Source organism: Chelonia mydas, chromosome 5, assembly GCF_015237465.2.
Source record: "Chelonia mydas isolate rCheMyd1 chromosome 5, rCheMyd1.pri.v2, whole genome shotgun sequence".
In the NCBI taxonomy this organism is placed as follows: Eukaryota; Metazoa; Chordata; order Testudines; family Cheloniidae; genus Chelonia; species Chelonia mydas.
This window is the reverse complement of record NC_051245.2, coordinates 105862260-105870052: the sequence shown is the minus strand read 5'-3', so window position 1 is coordinate 105870052 and position 7793 is coordinate 105862260. Positions and strand designations below refer to the sequence as shown.

The window sequence follows — 7793 nt, the reverse complement described above, 5'->3', positions numbered from 1 at the left end:
AGGGGCCATGAGGTAAAAAGTTTTGGGACCACTGTTTTAACCAGATCTATTTGTTCTCCATGCAGACACAGTTTACATCCCTTTGCAGCTTTCATTTTTGTAAAGATAATCCTTTGGTTATAGGAATGGAGACACTGAAATGCCTTGCATTCCCCCCATCCCAACTCTCTCATAAACACTTGGTTGATTCTCCTTCTGCCATCTCAATATCCTCTCCCCTTACCTTTATTGCAGCCTCCTGCTGGTCTTTATAGGGCTGCATCACCCTAACCTCTCCCAAGTGTGGTTCATTCTGTAATCAAGATTGGCTAACTCAAGCTTTCCACAGCCAGACACTCTGCTACACCAAACTCACTAAATTTACTATGTTTAATTTAATCTCTGAGGTGCCTTGAGGAAATCCCTGGAAATATATCAGCACTACTGTTGTCAGAAGGAGGTAAGTGTGTTTGTTCTGGTGGTATTATGTTTGTCTTAACCTGTTGTGATGGTTACCTTGTTGAGAGCGTCTCAGGCCAACTCAGTGCCCCTTATCTCCCTCCCTTCTGGAAGCTGAAGAAGGTGTTGCCTGCTCCTCCTCAGTGTATATGCTTTGGTGTGATAATCTCATGGGACCACTGCTGTTTGTGACCATTGATTTCCAACACAGATGAGCACCAAGTCATGTTCATGAAGTGGTGGCAGTTCCCAGAACCCCAAATCATATTGCTTTTTACTTTTTCTAGCTTTGTGTCTCTTTATCCACCTGCAATTCTACAGTTCCTCTGATACCTTTTAGCATTACAGGCATTCTAGATCTCAGTTTTCTGTTAAAATACCTGCAGGTGACAAACTATGTTCAATGATGCCATCCTGTAATTCAACAGTGGTAAATATGGATCTGAGTCTGACTCTACGGTCGTCTTCAGTAGTTGCTTTTGGATTGTGGATAATGGGGACTAGCAGTTACATTTCTACACCCAAATTTCACTTCAAGCTGCTTAAACCGATGCCTACTAAACGGAGGCTTGTTGTCGTTTGTATGCCAGGTACACTATGTCTAACCAAAACAGATTTGATATGCACAATCTCCTGTTTAGCTGTAATATCTTCTAGTACAGCTACCTCAGGGAAGTAAGAATAATAGTCTAGAATGAGTACTAGGGGTTTTTTTTCCCAGTCAGCGTAAGTACTCACTGGAGTGGTGGTGGCAGGGGAAGATCCCTCCCAGAGAGGAAGCTGGGGGCCCTTCTCTGAGCGGCAGAGTGGGGATTCCAAGTTCTATCTGCCTGGGGTTCAACATGAAACATGGGTTAACATGCAAACTCAGATAGTTGGGGTCTGAGGCCTGGTTCCTTTAGTGCCTTGGCCTGGGAAAGCAGCTGGGGGAGTACTAGTGGGGGCTAGTGTCTCCCTCCTACCCCTAAGTATGTTCCCTGTAGGAATGAAGGAAGGTGAACTCAAGTGATTGTTGACAAACTATATATTTTGAAGCCTGGTTTTTCACTAAAGCTCCAGTCAAAAAACTTGGATTATGAAAATGTAACTAACTGACAGTCTTTTGGACAAATAAAGGATCCTTGTCAAAGGCATATCTGAGCTTACTAGCTCTGACAGAGCAGAGCCCGGGGGCTTGGGGGGGGAGCAGGAATATGGGTAAACAAGGCTATTGCCTCCCACTTCATTCCACACATACCTCCCCCCAGCTATGTTCCTCACTCCCCATGGGTACTTTGCTCCCTGGATATCCCCTCCTGCATTGGTTCAACACACTCAACTTCCCCACACTTCTCAGACCTCCTTTCCTCTCCAACACTGACTCCACCCAAACAAACCTCCCCTAGGGCACTGGTTCTCAAACAGGGATCCAGGGCCCCTTGGGGGGGCCACAAGCAGGTTTCAGGGGGGTCTGTCAAAATAAACTGGGCTTCTGGCCCAGGTGGCAGTGCTTGGACTTCACCCCCACACCCTCACTTACCTCAGCAGGCCACCCAGCCTGTCTGGGTTGTGGGGGGGAACTAAAAATTACAGTGTCACTGCAGAACAGAGATCTCCCCCTATCATCATAAGGGGTTGCCTCACAGCCGTGGACTCCATAAGCAGGCAACAGCTAGCCAAAGAAACACACCATTGTTCTGCCCTACTACATCAGCACTTCAGGGAGCAGGGCCAAATGGAAGGCAGAAATCTGGTGGGGGGGCATGACTTCACAGGTGAGTCCTCTTGGGACAGCGGAATGGGGAAGAAGGGCTAGGGAGAGTTGGGGGATGTTGCAAGAAACAGTGGGGGATGGTAGGGATGTTTTGTTTGACCTGGGGAGGTGTAGGGAGGTATGGGACTGGGAGGGCCACTGAGGGTGGAAGGACCTCTGAGTTGCCCTTCTTCTCAGGAGAGAGAGCAAGGAGAAGGAGAGACAAGTTTTTATGTGGTAGTGGTGGGGGACAGCAGCTGGAATAGGGCTGGTAGCTACTGTTCTCCTGATGAATGTTTCCTCTGGCTGCTGTGTACCTCAGGATCATTCTGGAATTGAGGGGCAGCATATGTGAGGTGGCATGTCTGGAGGGAGTATCTGTGGGGAGAAAGTTACAGTGTGAAGGATGTGGGGTGGGCTGAGATTACAGAGCTCAGCTGGCTTGCCGGCTGAAGGTTTGCAGAGTAGTAGTGGGGTTGGGGATTCTGGTTGGGAAGGCATTTCTGGAGACTAGGGTGGAGTGGAACATGTAGTAGGGATTGTTGCAGCAGCACCAGCTATCTGAGGGGCTGGATAGGCACCTGAGGCAGCTTCAGGGACACATCTCTCTCTCTCCCAATCATCTTGTAGATCTTGAAGTTGTCTTAGTTGTCCATGTGACATCCCAATTCCTCAGGCAACTGGAGCTGCATTATTGAGAGCCCTGCAGCTCTCAGCATTGCCTCCCAAATAGAGCTGAAGTGGTCTCAGGAGAAACAGGAGTTGAGGATGGAAGTCAGAAGCAGCAGTTTTGTTAGATATGAGGTCACCAGCTTAGCTGCAGAGTCTGTACATCATGGCTACAAACAAGGGATGGCTCATGGTCTGTGCTGGGGCTCGCTCTGCAGAACCAAAACCAAGATCTAATAACTTCTTAGTGTTGATGTTGGCTGGAGAGCATAATGGGGGGAAGCCCAGTGATATCATGCCCTCCTCTTGGTCCCTCACACCCACTGCACACACAAAAAAGGCACTATACGAAAATTGAAATATTAAAAACAGGTTGTGTATGCACGTGGGGAGCTGTGTCTCAGGAACCCGTTGGCTAAATGACTCCAAATTTGCATTATAAACACTACCCTGGCCCCTGACCGGGCATGCCAGCTTTTAAGCATTCTAACTACACCATGTGCATTATAGAGAGGTTGAGAAAACAACTTTAAATAGAAACCCTGCTGCAACCTTAACTATGAGCAGCATGGGCCGCCCCATAATCACAAACATGAATGTTCACTGACTACTAACATGAATGCTAGCATTCACTGAAAACAACACCAAGTTCAGCTGCTGGAAGTTGTTGTTTAAATTCAAAATGTAATAGGTTCAACTCAGTCTCCGATGATGATTAATGTATATTCGTAAACTGAAACTCTGCTCAAATCCAATACAATTTTCACTGTCTGCTTGGAAAATTGAGAAATGGAATAACATGAACAACTCTGAATTACAGCTGGTCGCAAACTGGAATTTCCATCCTGTATTAAATTCTGATGTTTTGACATTTCTTTTCACCCCAATCAGGAGAAAGAATCAAAATATCAAAACGTTTAACTGAATGAAAAGTTTCAGAAATTTTTGATTCAGAAATGTCAAAACATTTCGTTTGGTTTGTCAAACCAAATTGAAACATTCTGTTTCGGGTCGGTTTGATGTCAGATTGTGCCGGCCTGAGCTCTTGTGCTCCATCATGAGAGCTGTAGTTCAGCATGTAGTTCAGAGTTGTAGTGAATGCCTCACCCCACCCCCATTTTCCTCTATGGACTGGCTCCTAACCAGACCACATCTCCCTTGATGCATTGTGGTCACTGCACTCTCATGATGCAAAGTGGCAGCTCATCTAGTGGGGACCTGCTTAACCACATTTTCTGTTGAAAAAACATTTTGACAGAAAATTCCTGACCAACTTTATTCCTTTCTGTACTTGAAAAGCCCCCTCTCTGTTCTGACAAACCGGAAAACTTTGGTTTTAGTTTAACTAGTCTTATCAGTCATGGCTTCAGTTAAGCCCTCCCACTACCATGGTTTTTACCTGTACCTTACCTTTCTTTCACAGCAGAGTAATGTTTGCAGCGAAAATATGAGGATGGTCTTGTGGTGTTGGACTGGGACTCTAAAGACCTGGAGTCCATCCCTACCTCAGCCAAATACTTCCTGTGTGACTTTGGAAAAATCACATAGGCCAGAATTTTCAGAATGGCTCCGCATCTGTAACTGGGCCCAAATTTTCCAAAGAGCTCCCAGCACATCCCAAAAACTGGCCATACATGTCATAACAGGAGCTGCTGGGTGCTGAGCACTTGAAAATATGCCCTTTGCTTTTTCTGTGCCTCAGTTCCCCATCTGTAAAATAGGAATAATACTTCCTTGTATGTCTTGTCTATTTAGATGGTAAATTCTTTGGGACAGGAACAATGCTCAGAACAGTGGGATCTTTGTTGTGAGCTGAAGATACTACTGTAATACAAACTAGAAACTATGATTATAAACTTATTCCAAAGTCTTGGCAGCAGTAGAACCTCAGACCTTTATGAAGGAAATTTTTATCATTATGCCAATTTGGAGATCAACTTCCTTTCCCTGGAAGTCACTTGATTTTATTAGCTGTGCTGTGCTTCAAATTTTTCAGCTAGGGTGAGCAGGATTGGAGTTTTCTTGGGAGCGCTAATTTGCTAGGAGATGTGCAGACATCAGCTAGCTACAGCAATCCACTCCAGGAACTGAGAACATTTCCTCCATAATCCCAGCTGCCCCGAAAGACAGGATCTCCTACAGGGAATTAACATTTCACCCATTTGAACTGGCTCCCAGTGAGATCCTGCTTAGCTGTTACTGAAATATGTAGAGTCCTTATTAACATCTCACTTCCTGTAACCTGTCTTTGATTAAGCACAAGTCCCAGCCTGCACTTGGAATAAATATAAGGATATGGTTTCCAGTGATGTCATTCCCTTAGCATTTGAAAGCACAAACATTCATCTCCATCCTCCAAAGCAAACATAAAAGACTCCTGTCTTAGGACCAGAGATTATAGGCTCCATGATTAGCAAATGTACAATTTTGGATTGTATTTTATTGCTGAAGCTGCATTTCTTGAATGGAATCTGGAGGAGTGTCATTCGGCTAGAGGAGTGTAATTTCAGATGATTTATTTAACACAGAAACCTCCCACTCTAGGTTACTGTGATGGTGCAGGGGCGCTTGCCTGGTTCCTGGTGAAGAAAGGGTTATTTTTTTTTCTCTATGTCCTCTCCCGCTGTGCTGGGAGGCCAAATTTAGGCTGCTAGGTAAGAGATCAAAGCCCAGAACCTCTATGGTGGTATTTTCTGAAATGCTTCCAGTTCACATGCAGGGCGAGTTAGACAGGCAAGGATCTTAATGCATGGATGAGACAATAGAGTTGGGAGGAGGGATTTAGGTTTTTTAGCAAGTGGGGAACCTGATGGGAAAGGAGGACCCTAATAAAGGAACATTGGGCTCCACCTAAACCAAAACAGAAAGCTGACAGGTGCGGAGGAGCACACAGTTCAGACAGACACATCCCTTAGGTGAGGATTTATTAAAGGGGTTAATCTATAGCCTAGTAAAGAGGAGAAAATAGAAGCTGACAAAGTACAGTTAGGAACTGAAGAGAAACAGTCAATTGAAAAAGTTCCATTCAGTTACATCACACGAAGGCAGACAACTAAATATTGACAAATTTTATAAATGGTTGTATACAAATGCTAGAAGTCTCAGTACTAAAGTGGGTGGACTTGAATAAAGCCTGGTGGTAAATGAGGATACTGATATAATAGGCATCTCAGACTTGGTGGATCAATGGCACACAGTAATACTATGGTACAAAATATATAGGAATGACAGAGTATGTCGCGCTGGTGAGAGAGTGGCACTATACATGAAAGAAAGGGGTCAAATACAGTAAAAATCTTAAATGAATCAAACTGTTCCACAGGATTTCTATGGATAGAAATTCCATACTTGAATAATAAGAGTATAGCAGTAGGCATATACTACTGAATAGCTGACTAGGATGGTGATAGTGATTGTGAAATGCTCAGGGAGAGTAGAGATGCTACAAAAACTGAAAACCCAATAATAATGGGGGATTCAACTATCTCCATATTGACTGTGTTCACGTCACCTCAGGATGGGATGCAGAGATAAAATTTGTAGACATCATTAATGACTGCTTCTTGGAGCAGCTAGTCCTGTAACCCACAAGGGGAAAGGCAATTCTTGATTCAGTCCTAAGTGGAGCACAGGATCTGGTCCAAGAGGTGAATGTCGCTGACCACTCTGTAATAGTGACCATAATGTAATTAAATTTAACATTCTTGTAAGAGGAAAAGACCAGAAAAACCTACCACTGTAGCATTTGACTTCAATGAGGGAGCTAATTAAATGGAAATTAAAAGGAACAGTCACAAGAGTGAAATGCCTGCAAGTTGCATGGAAAATATTTAAAACACCATAATAGTGGCTCAAACTAAATGTACACCCCCCAATTAAAAAAGTAAGAGGACCAAAAAAATGCCATCATGGCTAAACAACAGCGTAAAAGAGGTGGCTAGAGGCAAAAAGACATCCTATAAAAACTGGTAGTCAAATCCGACTGAGGAAAATAGAAAGGAGCATAAACTCTGGCAAGGCAAGTATAAAGTACAATTAGGTAGGCCAAAGGAGAATTGAAGAGCAACTAGCAAAAGATACAAAAAATAACAGCCACAGGCACCAGCTTCTTCTAGGCCCTGGGGGTGCTCAACACACCATTCTGCCCCAGACCTCGCCCCCACCCACCCGTTCTCCCAAGCCCCCACCCCACCTCTTCCCACCCCTGCTCCGCCTTCACTCCATCCCCACCCTGCCTCTTTCCGCCCAATTCTGCTCCCTCTCCCGAGCGCACCCTGTCTCCACTCTTCCCCCAGCACCTCCTGCATGCCGCAGAACATGGTGCTGGGAGTTAGGGGGAGGAGTTGATTGGCGGGGTTGCTGGCAGACCCAGGGCTGGAGCACCCATGGAGTTGGCACCTATGCTAACAGCATTTTTTTAAAAATACCTCAGAAGCAGGAAGCCTGCCCAATAATCAGTGGGGCCACTGAACTATCAAGGTGCTAAAGGAGCACTCAAAGAAGACAAGGCCATTGAGGAGAAGCTAAATGAATTATTTGCATTGGTCTTCACTGCAGAGGATGGGAGGGATCCTGAGCCCTTTTTGGCGGGGGGGGGGGAACAAATTGTAAATTGAACAGTAATAACACACCAGGACCAGATGGTATTCACCCAAGAGTTCTGAAGGAACTCAGATATGAATTTGCAGAACCACTAACTCTGGTATAAAATCTGTTGCTCAAATCAGCCTCTGTACAGATGACTGGAAGATTTTAATGTAAGGCCAACTTTTTAAAAAGGCTCCAGAGGCGATCCTGGCAATTATAGGCCAGTAAACCTAACTTTAGAAACAGGCAAATTGGTTGAAACTATAGTAAAGAACAGAATGATTAGACACCTAAATGAACACAATCTGCTGGGAAAGAGTCAACATGGCTTTTGTAAAAGGAAATCATGCCCCACCAATCTATTAGA

The 7793-nt window shown here is 44.7% G+C and overlaps 1 long non-coding RNA gene across 2 annotated transcripts in view; it reads left to right on the top strand.

Moving 5' to 3' along the window:
• Nucleotides 1-274: 274 nt before the first annotated feature.
• Nucleotides 275-7793, top strand: part of LOC122465829 — a 113386-nt gene continuing 105867 nt past the window's right edge. For both annotated transcript variants that reach the window (XR_006290920.1, XR_006290919.1), the window contains exon 1: nt 275-439. This is a non-coding gene — a long non-coding RNA (uncharacterized LOC122465829). The remainder of the gene's footprint in view (nt 440-7793) is intronic.